The sequence below is a fragment of the Sorex araneus genome, chromosome 9, assembly GCF_027595985.1.
Source record: "Sorex araneus isolate mSorAra2 chromosome 9, mSorAra2.pri, whole genome shotgun sequence".
NCBI lineage: Eukaryota > Metazoa > Chordata > Mammalia > Eulipotyphla > Soricidae > Sorex > Sorex araneus.
This window is the reverse complement of record NC_073310.1, coordinates 59,275,878-59,302,147: the sequence shown is the minus strand read 5'-3', so window position 1 is coordinate 59,302,147 and position 26,270 is coordinate 59,275,878. Positions and strand designations below refer to the sequence as shown.

Here is a 26,270-nt window from a genome sequence, read left to right as displayed (position 1 = left end):
ACTTAATACTTTATCTTACATTTTAAATTTGAATTAAGTGATCTAATCATGGTTAAGGTAATGTATCTTTGTCAATATGCTTCCCCTTGTATATTTTTATTTTATTTGAATTCATTCATTTAGCTTTTCTTGTAGACTGCTATATTAGTGATTAACTGCCCTTGCCTATTATTTATCTGGGAAAGCATTTATGGTTCATTTTAAAGGACAGTTTTGCTAAATATAGTATTCTTGCTTAGCGGTTTTTCCCCTTTCAGTCATTTGACTATGTAAACCACTCTTGTCCAACCTATAATGATGAAAAAAATCTACTGAAAGTCTTAAAGGTTTTCTTTATATATAATCAGTTACTTTTCTCTTAATGCTATCAAATTTCTTGTCCTTGACTTCTACCAACTTAATGTGTTACCACGCATTTGTGCTAATGTGTTAAGTGAGCATAGCAGTAGAGTCAAGGATTTCCCAACTTCTAATATAATATTTAATGTTGTAATTACTGCTGCTACTACTAGTAGTACTAAAACAACTTTAAAACATAACACTACTTTTACTAAATAAAAATATGCATAAAAGAATTTTGGCTTTTGGTGGGAAAGACAGCAAATCTATACATCAATAGTATAAACATTATTGTTACCATGTTACCTAAACTATGATAAAAATGTACTTGACTTTTAACAAAAAAATATTTATTTCATTTATTTGAGAGAAAATATGCAAAATGGTTATTGAATAAAGAGGAAAAATATACAAAGAGAGTAATGACTCATTCTTCCAAAAGGAACATAATGATGTTATAGATTAACATTGAGAAAAATAAACATATATTCTCTAGGAAAAAATATTAGATAAATAAAAGAATTTGGAGAAATCATGTGTGGACTGCTAGGTAACTGCTATAATTCACCATCCATTGCCAGACAAACTTGGGACATATGATCATCATTTTAGATAACCAAATAACTTAAGGGGAGGAGGATATGGTGGTGGAGAAAGAAGAAGAAAAAAAAATAAAGAATTGGTAGCTGATTTTATGAAGAAGGATATATTCACCTATTCAATCTCCTTAAAAAAGGAGATTTCGGTTAGTCACTAAAATATGCCACTTATATTTAGTTTGACCCATAACAGTGTGCCTTTATTTCTTCCTGCCCTCTTTTATTTTAAAAAAAGAAGAAAGAAAGAAAGAAAGAAAGAAAGAAAGAAAGAAAGAAAGAAAGAAAGAAAGAAAGAAAGAAAGAAAGAAAGAAAGAAAGAAAGAAAGAAAGAAAGAAAGAAAGAAAAAGGAAGGAAGGAAGGAAGGAAGGAAGGAAGGAAGGAAGGAAGGAAGGAAGGAAGGAAGGAAGGAAGGAAGGAAGGAAGGAAGGAAGGAAGGAAAGAAAGAAAGAAAGAAAGAAAGAAAGAAAGAAAGAAAGAAAGAAAGAAAGAAAGAAAGAAAGAAAGAAAGAAAGAAAGAAAGAAAGAAAGAAAGAAAGAAAGAAAGAAAGAAAGAAAGAAAGAAAGAAAGAAAGAAAGAGAGATGCCACCTACAACACCCCAAATCATGGCTATCATAGGAACACAAATGTGTTGAGTCTACATTTGAAAGCTTCCCTGGAATTGTAGAGGGCAAGTAGAGGGTAATATAGAAGAATCTTCTAGACCCAGCGCAGAGAATTAAGACTCCTGGAAGAATCTTTTCTAGAGGCAAGGATACTTCAGCCAGAACAAGCACCATGGGTCAGTGAGCAGTGAGTTATCAACTAAAGCCTTCAATTGAGGGTAGACTAATGGGTAGAAATATGTTCCTTCCCTGCCAAAAAGGACAAACAAAATTATACTTGAAATTTCTCTTAGTTCTCACATATTGTGGTCTCTTCCCCGCCTTTTGAAAACGTGTGTGTGTGTGTGTGTGTGTGTGTGTGAAGCAAATCAGTTTTTACGTAAAGGAATTTACATGTGAGGGGAGAGAAAGAAAAAGGAATATGTATTCCAGAGAGAACACAGGCTTCTAAAGAGTGGAAAACATCTGCCTTTGTAAACTTAACATATTAGAAATAGAAATTCTGTACTTTACAAGTACAATGTACTTTTTAAGCACATTTCTATACTTTATAAATTTAAAGCTAATTTAATGCCTTTGTCATCATTCCAAGTTTGTCTTAACAGTTCATCACAGACAATATTCTGAAATATCACATGGTTCATGCTCCATCTAACCATCTTCATAAGTGACGTGGATTGTTTCCAACATGAATTTTAAACATAATTAGCTCTAAGTGTGAATAGATGTAACATTCGCTGTTTCTCTGCTGCTTGTAATCCCCCAAGCCATTTCTAATGAAAGCAGCTCTCTTTCTTTCTGAAAAAGCACTGTTAGTCACCTTCTTCACCTCTTTCACACTACTTTCAGCTTATTCAGCATTTACAAGTTACACTAATTAATTTGTGTGGCCTTCATTAAGCGTGCACTGATTAGAGACAGGAGTTAAGTGCTGAGAAGCTCATCAAGCAATTGTATCTACTTTTAGTATAATGAACCCACCAAGAGTAGCAGACATTTCTGAACTGTGAACTTCCAAGATGAAAACTTACAACCCCTTGCCCCTCATTGAGAATAGGTCACTGAACTTGATCTTGTGGGTGGCTCTGACCTTTAGCCTAGCTCCTAACCCAAGGGCCATGCTTATATCTTTGAGTTTATAGACGTGAAATGATTGATACTCATGAGAAGTAAGATACATCAGTTCAATTTGCTATCTATTGAACTATACTTACCAACCTAGAATATAAGTTCAGAAGTATCAGCTGCTACTCTGATCTCCCCTTATGTTTTTCTGGAAGCTTCTTGGTCCAACCTCACCCTGAAATGTTAGAAGCTTTCATGGAGGCTCAGGTTAACAAAAGCCAATAGGATATAAGCAAATTTATAATTTATCTCCTTCCTGAAAAGTTAAAGGCACACTGAAGGTCACAGATTTCACCGTCAATATTAGAAAATCTTAAGGTTCCATTTATGGGTTCTAGCATGACCTATAAGATCTCTCAATGATTCCTGCATCTAGTGAGTTGTAGCTCTGAGTAATTTGCATCCATTTCTTTGCATATATTTGTTTTTTGCTACATGTATTGCAAACCTCAACTTGCTGATTTCTGAATTGAACTCCAAGTTTATAAACTAATTTTCATATTTCAAAAATTTTTTCAAAAAAAATTTTATTTTCATATTTCAAAAAAGTTTTTGGTTTGACTCCTTGACTTTCATATAATGTTTCTATTTTAAAGTAACACTTTGGGGTGGTGGGGCTAAAATTTCAAAATGACAAATTGCAATTAGTTAAGTTGAAAAGTTTTCTAGGTTATGTTTCATTTTATTTTCATTTCCTTTAATCTCCAAAAAGATGAACAATGTATTACAAAATAGACAAGAACAAATAGATTAATACCAATTTCAATGACATTATTGAACTGAAATCAGTAGGCATAAAAACACCTCTATTTTTTACCAAAGGCTATGGCGTGTTTTAAAAATAAAATTTGTCAGTGTGAGAGGATACTGGCATTTCTTGATTGGAAGTTATAAAAATTCAGGATGGGATGTTATGTTGGCCAAAGATGACATAAGATAAGTATTTACTTAAGTAGATTTCTAATCTCTGAAGTCAACAATCTGAATTTCTAAAATCCCAGGCACTACACGCTATCATCCTATTATAAAAGTTACAGCATTTCTTATAGAGAAAGCCTCCAAAGAATAGGATGAGCAACCACCCTGGACTTTACAAAGATCACTTTAATTAAAAAAAAATCAGAAGAATAGTTCACTTGAATACCAAATGATTCTACTGTTGAGGAAGGTGATATGCTGACTTGGAATGCTAATCTTCCTTCCTGAATTCTCTCTTCTGCTTTTTTTTTTGTTTGTTTGAGCTAATGGTTCCCAACTGCCAAGAGGAATGATATCATTCTTAAACCATAAAGAAACAGACACTACATTGGCCCTCGGGGTCAATCCATGAGTGATGAGAAGCAGATAGGTACAAGAAATGCATTCCCAAGGCTGATGTCAATTCTCCCTAACCTGATAAGCCACAGAAGATGTTCACAAGATCACAAGCTTTAAAAGGTCAAAATCCATTTTACATTAAACCAATCCAAATATTTAAGCACAGTAAGGAATGATTAATTCAATTTTGTTAAACAAAGAAAATATTCTTTTATGTGCTTAAAAATGGGATTAGGGAAGCCACTAAGTTATTTCACAATCATAAATAACCATGCATATTCCAAATACAAAAAGCTAAATAGCTTACCCAGTTTTATTTTTCACCAGTGATGTCATTTTTATTATAGCTTAAAAGAAAATTAGTGGTATAATGAGAACTATATATGAGATACATTAGCCCATAAGCCACCTCCTGCTGCCACCAGATACTCTCCTCATCGGTCACCATCCAGAACTTGGCAATGGGTGAGAACCCTCCCCGCTCCAAGGGACCCAGCCTGGGCAGCTGACCTCCACAACACAACCACCAACATGCTCCAGGCCGCTTCCCACACGCTCGTCCTGAGCTTCACGTACAAGTGAACATATTCCTGGGGTCTATGCAACACATCATAAGACACTCTCTGCTCATTTTCCATACCTCTCAGAGAGCCTGGAAAGCTATTGAGGACATCCCACCCGCATGGCAAAGGTTGGCAAGCTACTTGTGACATATTTGATTTGCCAAAAACACTAACAATAATGTGCCCTTCATGTTCCTGGCACAAGCAGAAGCCATTAGCTACACTAGCATGCAACAGGGACAAATGGAGACGCTACTGGTGCCCACTTGAGCAATCAATGAGCAACAGAACGACAGTGATACAGTGATATATGAGATATAGAACATTCAAATATTTTTTTAACTTTATTTCAGTAGTATAGTTGCCTGTGTACCTATTCCATAAAAGAGAGTGCTTTGGAGAACTTTATATAGTAGAATGACTAGAATATAAAAACTCTGATAATTGACATAGGCAATTTAAACCTTGGGGAAGCAGGGTAAACTACTTGTCATTAGCAAACATATTCAGAAGCTATCAAACCCCATAGCTTCTCAATATATCAATGCTTTTTATACACCAAAATCCCGTATATGACTTGGTCCTTGCCATTAATAGGAAAGATAGTGTTATAGTTTGGTAGAATTGTCTTTTCAAGTGTTTCACACTTACTTCACCCATTAATATCTCGGTTATTATTTTTTTCTGATGCTGGACTCTGTAGTCATTATTCCTCTGATAACACTTCTCATTACTTTTTTATAATCCCTAAACTTTCTACCTTTTCATTAAATCTCTTCAAACTCTCACAGTCGGCTTTTCAGTTCTTATACACTTTTTCCACTAGTTTTCCCCTAACTAATGAATCTTTTCAGTTTGGCTACTCCCCAATCTCTTAGATCATCATAGGATTTTTCCAAAGTTTAAGTGCAAGCAAAAGAATCTATTCTATATTCCTGGTCTGCATAGAGGAAGAAAGTCCATTGGGTTTAATTATGCTGCCTCTAAAGATGCTCTCCTGAAATTTAAGCCATCTTTCTGGTTTATAAACCCAGTTTATAAATTCAACCACCAAAGAATTTCTACTAAAGACAATATCCTTATTCTGCTGTATCTATAACAGTGTGTCAATGGGGCAACTGTCAAGGGTGTTTTAAATGGTATTTTTTATAATTTTAATTGAAATTTTCAATTAAATAGGATTTTTTATATCCAAAGTTCCTATTCTTGAGTGAGATGACAAGTCACCATAACTGATATTAACCCTAAGCAATTCCTTACATCCACAATAGGATGCACTCCATGGTAGCAGGAGGGGAATGAAAGTCAAGGTTAACTCATTCACTCTGTACCTCTTAACTGCTTCTGAAAAGAATTAAAAAAAAAAAACAAAGAAAAAGCAACAACAACAACAACAACACAAAATGGTGCTCCTCAGAGTCCCTGGGTCTGATGAACTTTCTGATTCCTGATTCTGATTCCTTGGTTTGATACCCAGTGTATGTGGTAGACAGATAAAGATTCTGGAGTTGGGTACTTAAAAATGTGCATGCCGGCGGTAGCAGCCACGTGGTAAGAACCACCCTCTAAGACCCCTCAACCAGGAGGTAGGACTTTCTTTAGTGACGTAGCCTGTAGGTGGTCCTGGGAGGGGGGCGTTCCCAGAGCGCCTTCCGCCCAGAGATGAACCTGAGCCGCGGCACGAGAAGCAGACCTTCCGCGCCTATAGACTGTGATCCTGAGGTCTCCTAACCCATTTTGGCACCAGAGCGGATTCTTGCAGCCATCCATTTTGACTGTGAACTGAGCGAAAATATTAGAAACCCGAAACCGTGCGGCCGCAGTAGCGGCCGCGTGGACTCAAAGTCTTCACTCTTAGCAATGAAGAGAAATTATTAGATGATGCCTATTCAGCAGGCCTGATTGTTGGGGAAAATTTCCAATCAATTATAGTGAGTTCTGTATGGAAATATGGAATGTACTCAAGGTATATAGAGAATAATGGGAATATCATTAGCTACTTAGATGGGGAGTGGGGTGGGAGGGGGGTGTATTGGGGTTCTTGGTGGTGGAACGGGTGCACTGGTGAAAGGATGGTGGTTTAATCAGTATTTGACTGTGACTTAAACCTGAAAGCTTTGTATTTTTTTTTCTTTTTTTCACGGTGGTTCAATAAAATATTTCTTTAAAAAGAAATGTGCATGCCGTATCTACGTACACCTAATTATGGGGGTATTAGCAAATGATTAACTCTTCCAGACTCTCAAGATTTTCTGAGATGCCCGCCCAGATGAGGTCTGGAACAGCCGTGCACGAAACGGCCCCTTCTGCTCCTTAAAGACTATGACCCAGGAGGTCTACTAACCCATTTTGGCACCCAGCGGCTTCTTATAGAAATGCATCTAGACTGTGAACTGAGCTACAACCCCATGCCACCTGGGGAGGGAAAAGGATTTTCTCTCTCAACCCTTTCTTTCTGTGGGGAGACGGCAGTGGCAGCAGTGGCTCCCACATGGCATCCGCCATCTTCTAGAACTCACAACCCAGAGGTATGAGTTTGCAGTGACGTGGCGTGTGGGAGATCATGGGATGGGGGTGTTACCGGCACGCTCTCTGCCCAGATGAGATCCGGAGCAGCTGCGCACAAAACAGCCCCCTCTACTCCTTAAAGTCTATGATCCCGGAGGTCTACTAACCCACTTTGGCACCCAGTGGCTTCTTATAGAAATGCATCTAGACTGTGAACTAAGCTAAAATATCAGAAATCCAAAACCGCGTGGCCGCTGTTGCAGCAGCACGAGCTCATATAATCTTCATTCTCAGCAATGGAAAACAAATTATCAAATGATGCCTTTTCAGCAGGTTTGATTGTTGGGGGAAAATTTCGAATAATAATAGTGAGTTCTCTGTTGAAATATTGAATGTATTCAAAATATAGAGAGAATAAAGTGAAGATCATTAGCCACTCAGTTGGGGGGGTGCGGGAGGGGGGTATATTTGGGGTTCTTGGTGGTGGGACATGCTGGTGAAGGGATGGGGGTTTAATCATTATATGACTGAGACATAAACCTGAAAGCTTTGAAAACATTTTTCACAGTGATTCAATAAAGTAAAAATTTTTTAAAAATAAGATATTCTGAGATCTTCGGTGAGAAAGATTTATTATCATGATATACTAAATGTTAGCTCTTATCTTTATCAATAATATTTCAGCAAAGCACTCAATGTGTCTCATTTATTTACTTTAAAATTTAGTGTTTTCCAGTAGGATGAGGTTAGAAAATCTTTCTCTTTGGTTAGAGTAATTTCCTTGAGCTCTCTTATGGATCAATCTCTGTAGACCTATATATTTTAACTACTGTGAAATGGAGCATGAGGAAGAAAGAAAAACAATTTCAAAACCATCTAGGAGAAAAAAAATAACCCTTGTTACTCGGGCAGTAGATTCTTCAGGGTATTGTGAAAAGCACGATGAAAACTCATTTGGAAAATCCAAAGATAAGCTGGAGTCTCATTCATAGAAGTCATAGGTGGTTCAAGAAATCAAATGTATGCTAATGAATGTATTGTATCTGTAGATACAATAAAAACATTTGTCAGCAGATGTGAGGTAGAGCTAAGGGAGAGACCAACTGGAGGCTCTAAACACAGTTGATGCTCAGATTAATTAACATCATTAACTAATACCAATAATAATTTATAACCAATGCCATTGGAAAGGACAGGTCTGGCATCCCAAGATAATAAATTTCTCAGTATAAAAGTTGCCTGTACTTTCCACTAATATAAAACTTACCTTTAAAAAGTGTTTCTTTCTGTTTTTTATTTTAATTAACAAATAAAACAATATTAAGAAAGAAAATACCTTTAATACTGAATCCTAGAAGACCTGCACAGAGCAAGAACAAAGCTAATGAAGTGAGGGTTATTTCCCCTTGGGGACCTAGCAATTGTGGTGATTCTGATGTATTTGAGATCCTGAGATACTCTGACTCTTATGTTCCTATGAAACAATCTTATCAGCCAGCTTTCCTCTGAGCCTTTCTCAATGTTCACCTCTACAAAGGCACTTTCTTTCTCTAGATTCTTGTCAATGTTTCTGTCAACCACTGATGAAAGACCTACAGCCCACACATAACCTGCAGCCTACCTACCTGGATTAGAGGACCAACTGGAATGCTAAGAGGATGTATTTTTTATTCCTTCTTACATAAGTATCTCTCTTTTGTTCCTTTATTCTCATGTCTATGAACTCGTAGGACTTGAAAATAGAAACCCTGTTAAGAATTTTTAAATGAAAAGAGGCCAAGAAAAATTACCATTCACCATCCTGAAGAAATATTCAGTTATAACACAAAGACAGAGAAAATCTGTGTTAAGTAGAAATTTCATTATCCAACCGGATATTAAAATCCTGATATCAAAGTTGTCAACATTGTGATAACAAAAAATAAAAGCCTTAGAAGTGATTGCTTCTTGGAATGTATCTTTAAGGATCATTTATAATTCAGTAATATTTCTACTACCATGGCTGCTAATATTGATTAACAGTCAACTACATTAATCAATGATGCACAATGAAAAACAGTCAAAGAGAGAAACAAAAATAAAGCAAAGCCCAGAAGGAACATTTGCAGGACATTTTATACTAAGGGAAAAATCACTGTTCTTTTCTTCAACACTTGTATAATTATAATTTCTCTATAATTATAATCAAAATAAAAGTACAATTTTAGTAGAGGTGATATATGGAAAAGACATTAAAATTTACTAAAATACCAAACTTGATTTCTGTAAGTCCAAAACTGTATGGAACTAAAAATTAGGTCTCCTTGCAACTTTAATAATAAACTCTTAGTGACAATATTCAAAAAGCTTAGGCAGAACTTTCTTAGATGATTCTCTCTTGTCTGTAGGATAACTTGGGGCTTGTCCTTTTAGCCTTGCTGCAGAGAACTTAGTTTACCTTAAAGCAATGTCCTTTCCGTATGGACACAGGAAGACAGTTAATAATATGTTTTGTAACTTGGGAGCCGATTGACTCCAATAATATTTACTCCCGGGCACCTACTTTCTCAACTCAGTTGCCCTTAGTTCTTAGTACCACAAAAGCAAGGTCCCGACGAGGGATGGAATGGCAAGCTGTGAGCTACCCTGGCATTGAAATGGGCCAGGCCAAAGCGCCACAATACTCAACTATAAGTTGAGAGCATGGTCATAGACAAATGCTGTCATGATCCAAAAGTAACGACGAGACAAGGACCCTGCTGGGGTTAGGAAGACTACCCTGCCTGGCCTGAAGACTGTGGTCTGGAATCTACAGAGAATGTCCTCAGGAAGAACCAAACTTTAAGTCTGATATATCTCTTACTGTGCTTATATAGAATGACATTGCTAGAAATATTAGAAATAAATTTACTATAACTATTTAAGCAGATTACTAGCTCACACCCTGACACACCCTTGTTTGGACTCCACCCTTGAGCGGATCTCCTAGTAATCTCTTTAGATGATATTTTGTTAATCTCCTCGAGAAATGGTCTTACCCTTCTTTGTTGATTTGTCAATCTTCAACCCACCTTTGTGTCACCACCCTATGTAATTTGCTACATAAACTAAGACTGTGGGGGGAAGACGCGGAGACAGAAGAAGAAGACAGAAGAGACAGAGAAGGAGACACACAGGAGGACACGGGAGAAGAACAGAGAAGACACAGAAGCAGAGACCAGAGAGAGGTCAGAAGAGAGATTACAGAGACAGAGACAGAGAGACAGAAGAGAGCACAGCAGCACACACAGAAGCAGAGAACAAGGAGGAGCCGTCCAGATCTGGTCCTTACACAGCGGCTCAAGAACACCGAACTCGAGCGGCGAGTGCGAGAGAGAACTACCCCGAGTGCCCACGGACAACGGAACAACACGACACATATCGTCTCCCCCTCCCGCATGCAGCCCTTGTAACTTTTTACACTTGTCTACATTTTCTATATTAAAAGAACTAAATTCAGAGCCAGAGAGATAGTATAGCAGGTAGGGCATTTGTCTTGCATGTGGCCAACCCGGGTTGGATCTCCAGCATCCAGCCCTATGGTCTCCAGCACTGCCAGGAGTAATTCCTGGGCTCAGAGCCAGGAGTAACCCCTGAGCATTGCTGTGTGTGACAGCAATAAAAGGGAAAAAACAAACAAACAAAAAAACCTAAATGTATTGTTGATACCTAATGGCTGAGGTTCATGAAGGTCTGATGAATCAAACTTCCCCCAAACTTCCCCAGGTTTTAGAATTGAACTTATTCAAGCAATACACATGTAAATAACTCAAGAAAGACTTAAAATGCACTGTTTTACTTATGCAAAGTGTAAAGCATGTTCCCTGGACTGTTTCTAAACATGCTTTGGATATACTATTGCCATGTAGTGCTTTAACAAACATCAGGTGTGTAAAGTCTGGAAGATTATAATGGTTTGATCACCCAGGATATTTTATACTCAAGACAATTTAAAGAAAGAGACCTGATTTGACATTCTAAGAAAGTAGAGATTAACTTTTGGCTTAAGGCTGTGTGTGAACACTACACTGGTCCAGCCTGCCTGCCATGGGTAAGGAGTTGAGGGATAGAGTATGTGCCACATCTTCTCTTGTTTATTCTTCATTCTCAGAAATTTCCCCGATCCTTCTGACATCCAGATCTCATGCTTATTTAAAAATTTTTCTAATCCTTTAGACTAATTATCTCTCAAGATACTGAAATTTGGACAGTCTATTTTTCTTTTCTCCATTTCCAAAGTACAGCTGATAGCCTCTAAGAAGAGAGGTTAAAAGGAAGATTTCCCTCAGAAACAGATTATTTACATTCTTCTTTTTCTTAAAAAACTAACACTTCTGAACTCACATACACACAAAACTAGGATTCAAAAGAAAGGTGTTCATTGAAAGAAAAGAAGAAGACTCACACAAGGTTTAAGGGAAAAGCTTTTGTCTTATCCTTTCAGAATCTGGGTGAATGCCTCTAAGCTAAGAATACAGTTGTTCTTACTCCAGAGAACTTCTCAGTGCACGGAGGAATATTTTCTAGAACATTGGTGTCTACACTTGCTTGCCAAGCTTCTCAACTCAAGATACACAACCAGGGTATCGCTATCAACAAAGGGAGTCACAAGAGTATGTCTTAAAAGGATTTGATCTGTGTCCTTTCAATTTAGGTGGCAGAGAGATTGCTGGTGACACTTAGAAAAAAGTCTGAGGAGGGCTGAATAAAGAGTACAGCAGGTAAGTCACTTGCTTTGAATGCAGCCAACTCAAGCCTATCTACAGCACTAAATGTGGCCCCCAGAATCCCGGCAGGACTGATCAGTGAGAACAGAGCCTGGAGTAGGCCCTGAGCACTGCCGGGTGTGGCCCAAAAATCAAAAAAAGAAAAAGTCTGAATAAACTGGTGCTGTCTTCATTGCAGGGCAAATAAAGAGGTTATAGTGAAGTATAAACTATATGTATAAGTATGAAGTTATAGTGAGGTTATAGTGAAATATGAAATATGAACTTTCCAGTGATGAATTTACCTGTGAAAAATAGTAGATCCCTATAGAAGTTTGCTGGGCTATTTTTTCTGCAACTCTAAGCATAAATCCTGTAATTAATTTTTGTTCATTCTTCTTCTTCTTTTACAGAGTTCCTAACAGACTGCCTTAAAATCAAAGCAAAAGCCCGGATAGCTCAGTCGGTAGAGCATCAGATTTTTAATCTGAGGGTCCAGGGTTCATGTCCCTGTTCAGGCGGAAACGTTTTATCGTGATTCTTAGTGGTGGAATATGTGCACTGGTGAAGGGATGGGTGTTTGAGCATTGTATAACTGAGACTTTAACCTGAAAGCTTTGTAACTTTCCACATGGTGAATCAATAAAAGAATTTAAATAAAAATAAAATAAAATTATGCTCCCAATAAAAATTACATTAATAAAAATTCAAATGAGAAAAAAATCAAAGCAAAAATCTTGGCCTAATGACTCTTTCTACATTTTTAAAAATAATCTGCTGTGTTTCTAATAAACAAGGTAAGACCTTTTCTGGAGAAGTTGTGCATTTTGGAGCTCTAAATTGGATACATTATTTCTAGGTTTGCTGCACTCTGTCACTGTGTAATTTCTCCTGTAGGTCATCTGTTCAATGAGTATCCTAGAGACACTCATTGAATAAATGGCTTTTGAGACCACTGATAGCTTGATAGCTTCCTGGGAAACCTAAAGCTTAGATAGTCCATGTATCCTATGTGTTTGTCTGTCCCTTATGTTTGTCTGTCTCATTCTCTGCAACTGACATATACTAGGTGGAGGTGAAAGGTGCCAATTCAATTGGCTTTAGACATTTACCTTTCTGAATAGAGATGCATCACAAGAAGAATTTCTGTCTCTCCATCATTTGCAAATGAAATTACATCTTATGGATAACACAAACTTTTAAAATATTATATTTGTTACTTGTAGTTGGTGAAGGACAGGCGAGCGTTGTGAATACTTTTCCCAGCTTCTGCTGCACTGGCCAACACTGCTGCTCTTCTCTCTTTGAGGTCTTCCTTTATCGCATCTCTGCACAGCTTTGTGAGCTCGGACGTTAGCTTGTGGTTGCCTGAGGCTCACGCCAAACCACGTTGACGAATGAGCTTGAGAGTTTCCGAAGACAGGCATCTATTTGTGGCTCTCTCACTCTCGGCATTCTTGGCACATACATGGAGGTGCTGAACCAGTCTCGTATTCCTCGTCGATATTGTCAAGGATGGCATCTTCCCACATTGCTGCAATAGTGCCAAAGAGCTCCCAGTTGGTGGTCATTCTGGGAGTTGCTGTCTTAGACATAAATTTTGCAGATTTTCTCCCCACTCTGTGAAGTAGAATTTCCCACAGAGGTGATGGTAGTCCGATCCCATTTGGAATTTTGGGACAACAGCGATATCGGACAGGCAAAACCTTCGATTGAATATGATTTGGTCAATTTCATTGTGGAACTGTCCACTGGGAGACTCCCATGTCCAGCATTTAGATTTGGCCTTCCGGAACTGTGAGTTACCATGGATGGTCTTGGTTGACATGATGAATTCAGACAGTCTCTCACCCTGACCATTCCATTCTAGGCCATGTGTCCCAATGTGGAGTTCTTCGGGAGACCTTCTCGGACTATCTGGGCATTAAAATCACCAACAATGATCTTATAGAAGGTGTGGTCTTCTTTATAGAACTTCTCCAGTTCCATGTAGAACCTCTCAATTTCTTCTTCATCATAATTGGATGATGAAGATAGAAACTGCACGCAGTGAGCCACATCTATTCAAGTGTAATCGTCCAATTCGGGTTGTTAGGCATTTGAATGAATCTATGCTCATGGTCAAGTTCCTGTTGACAAGGACACCAATGCCACCAACGCCTCTGTTGTCGCATGTTCCAAGGAACAATTCTTCTCCAGTGTCCAAAATGGCGTGATGTGATTGATGTCTCCTCATTTCGGTCAGACCAATGATGTCGTACTTGATCTTCTGCACTTGCACCATCAGGTCCTTGATGGATGCTTCTGATGCCAGTGTCCGTACAGACAATCATCTTAGTTGTACTTCGCAACTACAAGACCAAGATGACTGCTCTCCGACGTTCTGATGGATCTATCACATCCTCCAGTAAGGCAATGGAGAGGATTATTCACGACTTCTACGCGAATCTTTTTGACAGCCATGTCCACCTACACACATACCAAAATTCCGAAGGATGGATATGTCATTCCCAATGTTCTCCCTTCTGAAATCCGACACGCCATATCGCTGGTAAAGGCTCAAACAGCACCTGGTCCGGACAAGGTCAGACCCGAACACCTGAAGAATCTGCCGCCAGTACTCATCAATACACTGGCCCGACTCTTCACATGCTACCTGTCTGAATGCAAGGTTCCATCTCAGTGGAAAACCAGCAGGACCGTTCTGTTGTACAAGAAGGGAGACATCCACGACATCAGCAAATATCGCCCAATCTGCCTGCTGTCTGTCATCTACAAGTTGTTCACTCGTGTCATCCTGAATAGAATAGGCAGAACACTAGACGAAGGACAATCATTCAAGCAAGCTGGGTTCTGAAGGGGATTCAGCCCTATAGACCATATCCACGCAGTGACCAAACTCATTGAAGTTTCACGAGAGTTCAAGATGCTGCTCTGTCTAACATTCATCGACTTAAAGAAGGCCTTCGATTCTGAAGCAGAATCGAAGAGACTGAAGCAGTCATCGAAGCCCTGGCCAAACAGGGCGTTCAAACTCAGTATATCAAAATCCTCCGGGAGCTGTATTGTGGACTCACCACCAGGATCTCACCATTCTACAAGGAAGTGATCATTGATATAAAGAGAGGGGTGCGGCAGGGTGATACCATTTCACTGAAACTCTTCAGTGCCGCCCTTGAGAACATCATGCAACAACTGGAATGGGAAGAAATGGGAGTGAAAATAGATGGTCGGCAATTACACCACCTCCGCTTTGCTGATGACATCGTTCTCATAACACCAAAATTAGCCAAGCGGCACAAATGCTGGCCGACTTCGACCACGAGTGTGGAAAGGTCGGATTGCAGATGAATCTCATCAAGACGATGTTCATGAAAAACGAACTGGTCCCTGAAGCTCCATTTGCTCTCAATGGAACGAACATCTTCAAATGCAGCAGCTATGTGTACCTGGGTCGAGAAATCAACATGAGGAATGACTTGGTGCCAGAACTGCACAGGAGGAAGAGAACAGCGTGGAATGCATTCAAGAGTGTTGAAGAAGTGGTTAAGAGAACGAAGAACCTCTGACTCCGGGCACATCTTTTCGATTCCACCGTTCTTCCTGCACTAACATATGCCTCAGAGACCTGGGCCCTACGCAAGCAGGATGAGAATGCTATTAGTGTATCCCAAAGAGGAATCGAAAGAGCTATGCTGGGAATATCATGTCTCACTCAAGTGAGAGAAGGAATCCGGAGTTCTGACCTCCGTCGACTGTCAAAAATCAGGGATGCTGTCTCATTTGCCAAGGCATCAAAAATCAGATGGGCCGGTCATGTAATGTGATTCAGAGACAACCACTGGACTAGAGCTGTTACCGACTGGATTCCACGGGACATCAGAAGACCTCGTGACCGCCCACCAACTAGATGGTCAGATTTCTTCGTCAAATCCCTGAATCAACAATTTGAGACTCTTCCTATTCCTGGAGCAAGCAGATATCATTGGGCTACACTAGCACGCGACAGGGACAAATGGAGACGTTACTGGCACCCACTCAAGCAAATCAAAGATCAACGGGACTACAAGTGATACAAGTGATATTTGTTACTATAACATTGGTTTATAAAAGTACAAATGTTTATGTTCTTTGGGGTACAATGTTACTACCCCACCCCTCTACCCAAATACCTTACTCTGCTATATATCTCTAGTCCACAAATAGTTTTTAAAGCCAATGGGACTTTCAAAATGAAATGCATTGATGATTATATTGTTAATCTCACACATAAATATACTTTCAACAAGTTGGGGCAAGAGAGGTGGTTAAAAAACAAACAAATTACAAGGTCTGGAAAATCACTCAGGGACTCAAAGAGCTAGAGAGCATGACGACATGAATTCAAACCCTGGAGCTTCCCACAGCTCCCAACTCTGCTCCTGGCAGCTCTAATGTCTGAGACTCAGTGCCAGAACAGAGTGTGTCTCTTCAGCCCTCATCTTGGTGTGTGTGATCCCAACTAAGTAAGTACCCAGAGAACACCCACAACTAAAAGATATGTGAGCACTGTGCCCAGGAGTGCCATCCCAGCCCATATACACCTAAGCATCACAGCTAAACTGTGTGACTTCTCAGAGAGCACTATGACCACATTTTTAACCCTGGGCAAGCACCACAACCAGAGGAAAGGGAAGGTGAGAAATTTTTTAAAAGGGGAAAACTATAGTTAGTAAAATGATCAGAGACAGTAAGTTAAACATGATTTAAAAAAACCCTTAGAATGTTTTCTTGAATTTTGGTGAAATAATGATATCTTGGGTAGGAATATTCCAGAGTGTGCCAAATGTGGAAATTCGAGCTCTTTTGGCCCCAGGTGAATTTCAGAGAGCTTTTTCACTCTGGCTGGTTGACCCTGGCACCGGAAACTCGAATTCACCTGCTATCAGCTGTCACATTGCTGGTATTTGTTTTTCAGCAGTTTTGGCATCTAAAACATGAAAAGGTTGGCTTTTCAATAATATTTTTCTCCAGGGACAGAAAATAAGCAGTTAATTATCATATAAAAAGGGTGTGTGTGTGTGTGTGTGGGTTTGTGTGTGTGTGTTGTCTGTGCACACACACTCTCAGTGCACAAGAAAGGGTGAACCAAGTTTTTCAAATGCTGCCAGTGTTCAGTCAACTAGAAAAAACAAAAGAAGTCATTTACATCTTCAGTTTAAATAATGCAGACCCTTTCATGAGAAGATGACAAATGGCGTATGAACATTATCTCTGACAAATGCTACAAAATAATTCTTTGTTTGAGAATAAAATTAAATGCTGCAGACAGGTTAGTCCCTTTTGATCCGTAGTCAAAATGAGCTGAGCTCATCTGCACTCCACAGTTTATGCCTCTCCCAGTAGTAATGGGGTAACATCCATGCTCACTATGTGGTATTTACTTCTAGCTCTCCTCCACAGATTGCAAAGCATACCATAGCCAGATACAGACTTGCTTACACATCACTAATGCAGAAATCAACTTGATTCCACTTCCTTGTTCTTGCTTAGATAACCTTATTTTAATCTTTAGGATTCTTTATGGTTTTTCAGCATACATCTATTCATCACTGACAGCCTCTCAAATGTCACAGGATCTCTACTGAAGGGTTTGCTTTTTGAAGCATTAACTTACTTAAGCTTTCAGCATCCCAACACCAATAAACACACACCACATCTAAATGAATGTCAGGTACCCTTTAAGTATTAGGGAGGTTCAGGTTCAGATTCTGGGGATAGCCACTTTCTTGGCATATTCACAAATTGGAGAGGAGGAGATGGTTTTCTAGATTTTCTTTTAGGACTCCAATCCTATCATAATAGGACCCATCCATATGATGTCAATGAACCTTTATCACCTCCTAAGAGCCTACTTTCCACATGGATTTGTGTTATGAACATAGTTCATATTCACAGTTTAACAAAAAGATGATAAATTAATCTGAAGAGTTACTGTAACCACTCAAAATATAACCACTTTATTTTTTAGAAATAAGACACAGTGATCCTAAAATTCATACAGCACAAGATGAAAACCAAAACAGTCAAAGCAATCTGGAAAAAGTAGAACAAATCTCTAAGACTCATTCTTCGCTATTCTTGGTCTGACTGAAAATCTCTAGTGATTTGTATGCTATTAGAATAAGGATAGGCAGATATATAAAATAAAGAATAGAACTGGGGGTCCAGATAGAAACTCTTACATTTCTGGTCAATTTATTTTTTATGAGGACACTAAGAAAATAAAATTGGAGAAAGAATAATAGAATAATGTATTCAATAGGTAATTTTAGCAACAGAAAATCCATAGGCAAATGCATAACACTAGACTCTTTATACCATATACATGAATCAAAGACCAAAATGCTGACACTATGCATCATTAGAAGAAAACAGATGCAAATCTTTTCTACAGACAATCTTTGGATGTATAAGCATTTACCTTCTTTGAGACAATACCAAAAATATAAATGGCAGAAAAAGAAATATAGACAAATTGGATTTTTTCTAAATTAAAATGTTTGGTGCTTCAAAGAACATTACAAAGGAAATAAAAGAACAATATGTAGTATGGCAAAAAAACATGTTTTTAAGGATAGATCTGATAATATACCCTACCAGGAGGACAGAAAGAAGCAACTTAATTCAAAATTTATTTAAAAAGTTAAAATGTCAGACAAAGATTAAATATCTTAGTAAGATATTTAAATAGTTATTTCTCCAAAAAGATATGACCAGTCAGCATATAACCCTATAATGCAATATTAATTCGGTCATAGGAAGGAGAGAAGAACCATGCTACAATTTGAATGAACTTAAAAATTATGAAAAGTGAAAAGAGATAGACAAAAATTGACCTGATTATTATTTAATTTTTCTTATACAAAATGTTCATAAGAGGTGACTAGAGATAAAAAAGGGTAGGGAAGTATTTGCTAAGGACTGAGGGTCTATAAAGAGAGAATGAATGAACATGAAAACTAATAAAAGACAAAATGTTATTCTGGGGGTAGATGGTGGAATTAGGCAGCATTTGTACAACTTTGTGAATATACTGACAATCATTAAATGGATGCTTTACACAGTAGATTATTACAAATTTTAAAAACTTGTTAAAATATGAAGAATGAAAGAGTAAAATCTATTTTGGAGCTGGAGAGATAGTATAAGGGTTGAGATAGTATATGTGTTGAGACACTTGCCTTGCATGCAGCTGACCCCAGTTCAAACTGAGCACCACATGTGATTCCCTAAGCAATGCCAGGAGTGGTCCCTGGGCCAAAAAAAAAGTAAGGAAAAAAAGAAATAAGTGGTTACATTTGTTGTGTTTTAAAAAAAAAAAAAAAACCTGCCATGGCTCTAGTAATAACAACCAGAGTATAAACAAAGAACCACACCAAAAATTCTTAAAACTCAACAGCAAGAAAATAACCCAATTTTGAAAATGCTTTAAAATTGCTCTAAAGGAAATATATAGCTAGAAAATAAGCACATGAAAAAATGTTCAACATATTAGTCACTGTTGGAAATAAACATTAAAACCACAAACGCCTATTAGGACAGCTTACATAAATGTGTTCATACCACAAGTTAAGAAAAGGGAACAGTCAAACAGTGCTGATGGGAACGTAAAATGGAGCAACTACTCTAGAAAAGAGTTTGACGATTTCTTAAAAGCTAGTCAGCTATATGCTGTGGTCATCAAACTAGATATTCATTCAAGAGAAATGAAAAATCTGTGCCCTTACAAATATACGTTCATAAATCTTCAAGGCAGCTTTATTTTCACCATCAGAGACAGGAAACTGCAGTGTCCATCAGCAGACAACAGATCAACACAGACCTCCATTTCTATAGAGCCCTAAGATATAGAGCCCTAAGATAACAAACAGTATAAAGCTGGCCGGAAAATTGGTGGGCAAGGCAGCAGAGGGAGAGGAGGCATGTGGGAAGTTGATGAATATGTTTATGATCTTGATTAAGGTGGTGGTATCACATGTGATATTTTCTTTAAAATAACAAATCAGACGTGTGTACATATGTATTTGGACTGGAGAGCTATCTGGAGAAATATGGAGAACATGCTTTACAGGCATGAACCCCCGGTTTGATCGTCAGCACCACATCGTTCCCTAAACAATATTGGGGGCAGTTTGTGGGTGTGATTGCCAAGCTACTGGAAAACTGGGGATCTGGGTGGAGGAGGCCCAGTCCTGATCCAAGCAGGTTTGGGGATCTCAGCCATGGTTCCCACATACCTGAGTTCTTCTGTTGGCTCCCTTATGGGCGAGGCTTGTCAGAGTGTGTGGAGAGTGGCCTTGAGCATGGTTGCAGCTGGGTTCTGGAGGTTTTCAGCTCCAGGAAATACTGCCCGTTTTATTGTGTTTCAATTGTTTCACTAAAGCTACAAAAATATTTAGACCTGGGCATTTTTTTTTGTTTACTAATCTTGCATGTTCAATGTCTTGAATATTCCTTGTATGGATCCGTTTTATAACTTTTGCATATCTTGCATATTTCTTTTATGGGTCAATTTTCATAACTCAGAGGGCCCCTTTACTCATCTTTCTAAAAGACTATTTTGTTTCTTCTATTTTATTTTCAAGGTGAAGTTAATATCCACAGAGTACATAAAATTGTTCATGCTGTCTTTTAAAAAGGAGTTAGAGAAAAATGAAAATAAGGGTCCTCTTGCAATAGTGAGGTTTGGAATGTTTAGCTAATCACATACCCTAAAGTGTAGAGAAGCTGCTGTACCATGGCATGAGGCCATTGGGGACCTAGGAAACATCCTTCACATAAGTAGAAAAGTGGCACTTGGTGTGGCACTTTGGGCTTATCAAAGATGTAATATGCATGAGGCCTCTCAAGCATGCTGCCCTCTTTCAAAGCGACTTTGACAGTTCTTCTATTGAGAGGTTGAGAGAGTTGGCATCATCTCACCCTCAAGCTGGGTCATGATGAGGGATCAAGTAACAACGTGGCCTTGCACTTCCTTTCTCTCCTGGGCCTAGCAGTATGGTTCCTGCAAATAAGGCTGGGAGAAGAAGGGCCGCTCTGCCTGCAATGAGGCCGTGACCTAAGAATACATCATCGCATCCACAAGTGCATCCATCGAGTGGCTTTCAAGAAGCGTGCACCTGGGGCACTCAGAGATCCAGAAGTTTGCCGTGAAGGAGAAGTTCTCCCCAGATGTGCTTATTGGCAAGAGGCTTAACAAAACTGTCTAGGCCAAAGGAATATGGACTGCCCCGTACCAAAGTTGTGTTCATTTGTCCAGAAAGTGTAATGAAGATGAAGATCCACCAAACAAACTTGATATATTGGTTACCCATCACCACTTTCAAAATTCTAGAGTCGGTCAATGTGGATAAGAACTAAACTAAAGACATAAAAAAGTTGTAAAATAAAATTAAATAAAAACAACCATGTGACCTTGAAGATCATAAGAGATGATACAGCTTCTGCTGGGTTCTCTGGGGATATTCGATGTTGAAACCCCGAGATATATTGTGAAACTGCTCCAAAAGCCACATGGAGAATCAGCATTACATATTCTGACCCAGAGTCCCAGCCAAGAACCCAGCAGACAGCAACATCGCTAGGCTTGTGAGAAAATGACCCTTCAGATGTTTCTAGGTCACCAGTCACCAAACCTTCCCAACTGCACTCCCCAAAACTGTGAAGCTGTTCCCAATAGCTTTCTCTAAATACTGAACAAACAATATGAGCAGAATGAAATGATGGCTCTCTGGCATGAGGGTCGTGGGCAGAAAGACCTTCACATTTTTTTTCTTTGTTTCATGCCCATTTATAGGACGCTAAGCTTATTGGCACTAACGTAAATTTCATTGTTAAGACACTTTTCAGCACAGATAAAACTTGAATTGTTATGCTCTCTCTATATATTTCTGAAGAATCCATGACCACAAAATCTGTTGACCACAGTGCATTTTCAATACATTGATGCCATGGCAATGATCAACACAGAAACCAAACTGAATGCTTTCAATGACATATTTGTAATCACACATTCTTTCATAAAACATCCCAAAAAATGCAATCACTCATGAAGCCGTTTGTGGGCTCCTATGAATATTTTATAATTAGTATCTTTACATTATTAATTGCCAAAGAATTTAAAACAGAAAAAGTGGGCCATAAAAGTCTGCACTCTTGAGGCTGGAAAGATAGATTTACAGGTAAGGCACTTGCCTTGCACACAACTGATACAGGTTTTTAAACCCCTGAGCACTTCAAGGAGTAATTCCTTAGTGCAAAGCCAGGAGTTACCACTTAGCACTACCAATTATGGCCCCAAAACTAAACAATAACAACAACAACAACAAAGTAAATAAATAAAACCCTGTACTCTTATTTTCTGTGAAATTCAAATCACTTCTAGCAAAGTTTTACATTCTCTTAGATGTTTCCTCTTTTATATTTCACTTTGACTTTAAATGTGAATGCCTATAAGGGGACTACTAGTCACAGAAAATGGCCCCTTGTTGAGCAATAGAGAGAGAGCGGCCGGGAGACAGAAAATAAAGATTGTTTCAACTAAGTGATGGCAGAGGTCGTTGGGGGATGGGAATGAAGGCTGTCAGCTTCCTGATGAAGAGAATGTATCCATCAGGGGCCCTTTCACAAAAACTATGATTCCCACCCTGGGTACCTGGAGAAGCATGAAACTTTTGGCAGACTTTTAATGCAAAGACATTGCACAAGGGCATTGGACATTGTGGTCCCCCTAATTTAAAAAAGTTCCTTAAAGGAGAGAAAAAAGGGGGAGTTGTGCATACACAGGCAGAGAGGACCCCACTCAAGAGCTGTGCACTTGCTCTAGGACACAGCTCAGCGTGTGACTGTGCCTGTGGATAAGCAGAACTTGCTCAGCCTCATTCTATCCTCCCTCCAACCTCCCGTCACTGCTCCCCATTAGCCAGTGCCAACCAGAAGTCAGAGGCCAAAGGCGCCAGCTGACATTGTTTGAATAATCCAGCCTCCCATGAGAGAAGAGAGCAGATAATGAATCTGGACAGGCATATAAAAAGTAGTCAGGCATGGAAGTCAGAATATAATTTGTAAACATCACACATTGTGAAACAACAGGACAGAGCCTGAGGTAGCAAGGTTTTGCCCAACCATTACTTGACAATGTTGAGCCAAGCACTGACTTAAAAAAATAAGCCCAAAATATGGACAAGACCATAGCATTAACAGTTAAACAATTATATGCTTGAAGTTGATCATTGTAGCTGTGAGAGTATGGGACTGGAGGCTGGGGAGAGAATTTTGCTTTTTGTTTGTTTGTTTGTTTGTTTCCAGGACTTGATGCATATAAAACATGCACTTATTGCTCTGATGCTGAGATATCTGCCCAGACCAAGACTTCTTTATGAGAAACAGTGTCATCATCATCATCATCATCATCATCATCATCATCATCATCATCATCATCATCATCATCCCGTTGATTGTTGATTTTCTCGAGCGGTCTCAGTAATATCTCCATTTGTCCTAGCCCTGAGATTTTAGAAGCCTCTCTTTACTTGTCCTTCCCAACGGTGCCTCATTGGAGGCTCTTTCAGGAGAATGAGACCGATCATTGTTAATGGTTTTGGCATATGAATATGCCATGGGGAGTTTGCCAGGCTCTCCCATGCGAGCAGGAAACTCTCAGTAGCTTGCCAGGTTCTCCGAGAGGGAGAATTAAGCTATAAGATGTCAAGGTTTCTGGAGTTTGGTTTTATAGTTCTGGATCTTGGCCATTGATGGGATTACACGGGCTGGGGGCAGTTTCTGGGTATGACCGCCTAGCTACTGAAAAGTGGGGGATCTGGGCAGGAGAGGCCCAGTCCAAATCTGAGAAGGCTTGGCGATCTCAGCCCTGGGTCCCACACACCTGGGTTCATCTGCCGGTTCCTTCATGCATGAGGCTTGTCCGAATGTGTGGAGAGGGGCCTTGAGCATGGCTGTGGCTGGGTTCCGGTGGCCTTTGGCTGTAGGGGCTCTGTTCGGGGTGGGGAGGGAAATGACCCAGCTCTATTTGGAAAAAGAACAATGAGGGGGTTATGGTGCTGCCAGTAGGTAAACCTGTACCTGTGAGGCGAGTGCATCAGCAGCTTGATGATGACTTCAGACTTCCAGATACCCCAAAATTGCTGCTGTGCCTTTGGTCAGACGCCAACAACTTGGGGCCAAGTTTACCAAGAATTAAACAGCCAAAATTTGCTATGTGGGAGACACACCCACAAACCATCTCCAGCTCAGCTATATAAACTCATTTACTGGCCTTATTTCAGAGACCCATAAATCTCGAAAGAGATCAAAAGATGCAGTTAGGGCCTATAGCACAGAGGTAGGTGGAAACCCATGACTGCGAGTTCCAGGCTTGCCTGGATCAGGACTCGGCGTCCTCCCCCAGATCCCCAGTTTTCCAGTAGCTTAGCTGTCACACCCACAAACTGCCCCTGGCTCCATGTAATCTCATCAATGGCCAAGGCCCAGAGACTATAAACTAAAGCTCCCAGAAGACACAGAATTTCCTGGACATCATATTCTATCCATAACAAGCAATACAAAACAAATTGTCTTGCATTGCCTTTTCGGCAGGTTTGAGTGGTGGTGAGACTGGTTTCAAAACATCGAATGTAACCAAAGTAGAAAGAGAGTACGGGAGAAATTGTCTGCCACACAAGCAGGGGAAGGTTTGGAACAGTAGTGGTGAGGGGAAATACTAGGGATTTTAGTGGTGGAAAGTGTGCACTGGTGAAGGGATGGGTGTTTGATGATTATATGACCAAAACTCAAACATGAAAGCTTTGTAGCTGTATCTCACGGTGAATCAAAAAAAAGGGGGGAATAATAATAAAATTAAGTTAATATTAAAAATAGAATTAAAAAAGTAATGTGGAGCTCATGCCCACTTCAATTATCTTAATCAATGGCTGAATAAATAGCAATAATCCTACATTATTTAAAAAAAAATATGGAATAACAAACGTCCAAGGATAGCTAAAACAATTCTTGGGAAAAAGATGATGGGAGGCATCACCCTCCCCAACCTCAATCTTTACTACAAAGCAGTAACAATTAAAACAGCATGGTACTGGAACAAAGGCAGAGCCGTAGACCAATGGAACAGGGTGGAATATCCCTACACACAACCCCAAATGTATGATCATCTAATCTTTGATAAGGGAGCAAGAGATGTGAAGTGGAGCAAGGAAAGCCTCTTTAACAAATGGTGCTGGCACAACTGGACAACCACATGCAAAAAAAATGGGTTTAGACCTTGACCTGACACCATGCACAAAAGTCAGATCAAAATGGATTAAAGACCTCAACATTAGACCACAAACCATAAGGTACATTGAAGACAAGGTCGGCGAAACCCTCCACGATATTGAAGATAAAGGTATCTTCAAAGGTGACACGGAACTAAGCAATCTAGTAAAAACAGAGATCAACAAATGGGACTACATTAAACTAAAAAGCTTCTGCACCGCAAGAGATACAGTGACTAGAATACAAAGACTATCCACAGAATGGGAAAGGATATTTACACAATACCCATCAGATAAGGGGTTGATATCAATGGTATATAAAGCACTGGTTGAACTCTACAAAAAGAAAACATCCAACCCCATCAAAAAATGGGGCGACGAAATGAACAGAAACTTTACCAAGGAAGAAATACGAATGGCCAAAAGGCACATGAAAAAGTGCTCTGCATCACTAATCATCAGAGAGATGCAGATCAAAACAACCATGAGATACCACCTCACACCACAGAGACTGGCACACATCCAAAAGAACAAAAGCAACCGCTGTTGGAGAGGATGTGGGGAGAAAGGGACCCTTCTACACTGCTGGTGGGAATGCCGGCTAGTTCAGCCCTTTTGGAAAACAGTATGGACGATTCTTAGAAAACTAGAGGTTGAGCTCCCATTTGACCCAGCAATACCACTGCTGGGAATATATCCCAGAGAGGCAAAAAAGTACAATCGAAACAACATCTGCACATGTATGTTCATCGCAGCACTGTTTACAATAGCCAGAATCTGGAAAGAACCCGAATGCCCCAAAACGGATGACTGGTTGAGGAAACTTTGGTACATCTATACAATGGAATACTATGCAGCTGTTAGAAAAAAGGAAGTCAAGAATTTTGTAGTTAAGTGGATGGGCATGAAAAGTTTCATGCTGAGTGAAATGAGTCAGAAAGAGAGAGACAGACATAGAAAGACTGCACTCATCTATGGTATATAGAATATCAGAGTGGGAGACCAATACCCAAGAACCGTAGAAATAAGTACCAGGAGGTTGACCCCATGGCTTCGCGGCTGGCCTCACGTTCCGGGGAAAGGGCAACTCAGAGAAGCGATCACCAACTACATTGTAGTTGAAGGCCATGTGGGGGAAGGGAGTTGCGGGCTGAATGAGGGCTAGAGACTGAGCACAGCG

The 26,270-nt window shown here is 39.4% G+C and overlaps 1 non-coding gene and 1 pseudogene across 1 annotated transcript; both read left to right on the top strand.

Moving 5' to 3' along the window:
• The window catches only part of LOC101554021 (60S ribosomal protein L31-like), a 192,283-nt pseudogene extending 171,101 nt beyond the window's left edge, over positions 1–21,182 (top strand).
• TRNAK-UUU (transfer RNA lysine (anticodon UUU)) lies at positions 12,229–12,301 on the top strand. Its single transcript has one exon. It is a non-coding gene; the product is annotated as a tRNA-Lys (tRNA).
• Positions 21,183–26,270: the final 5,088 nt, after the last annotated feature.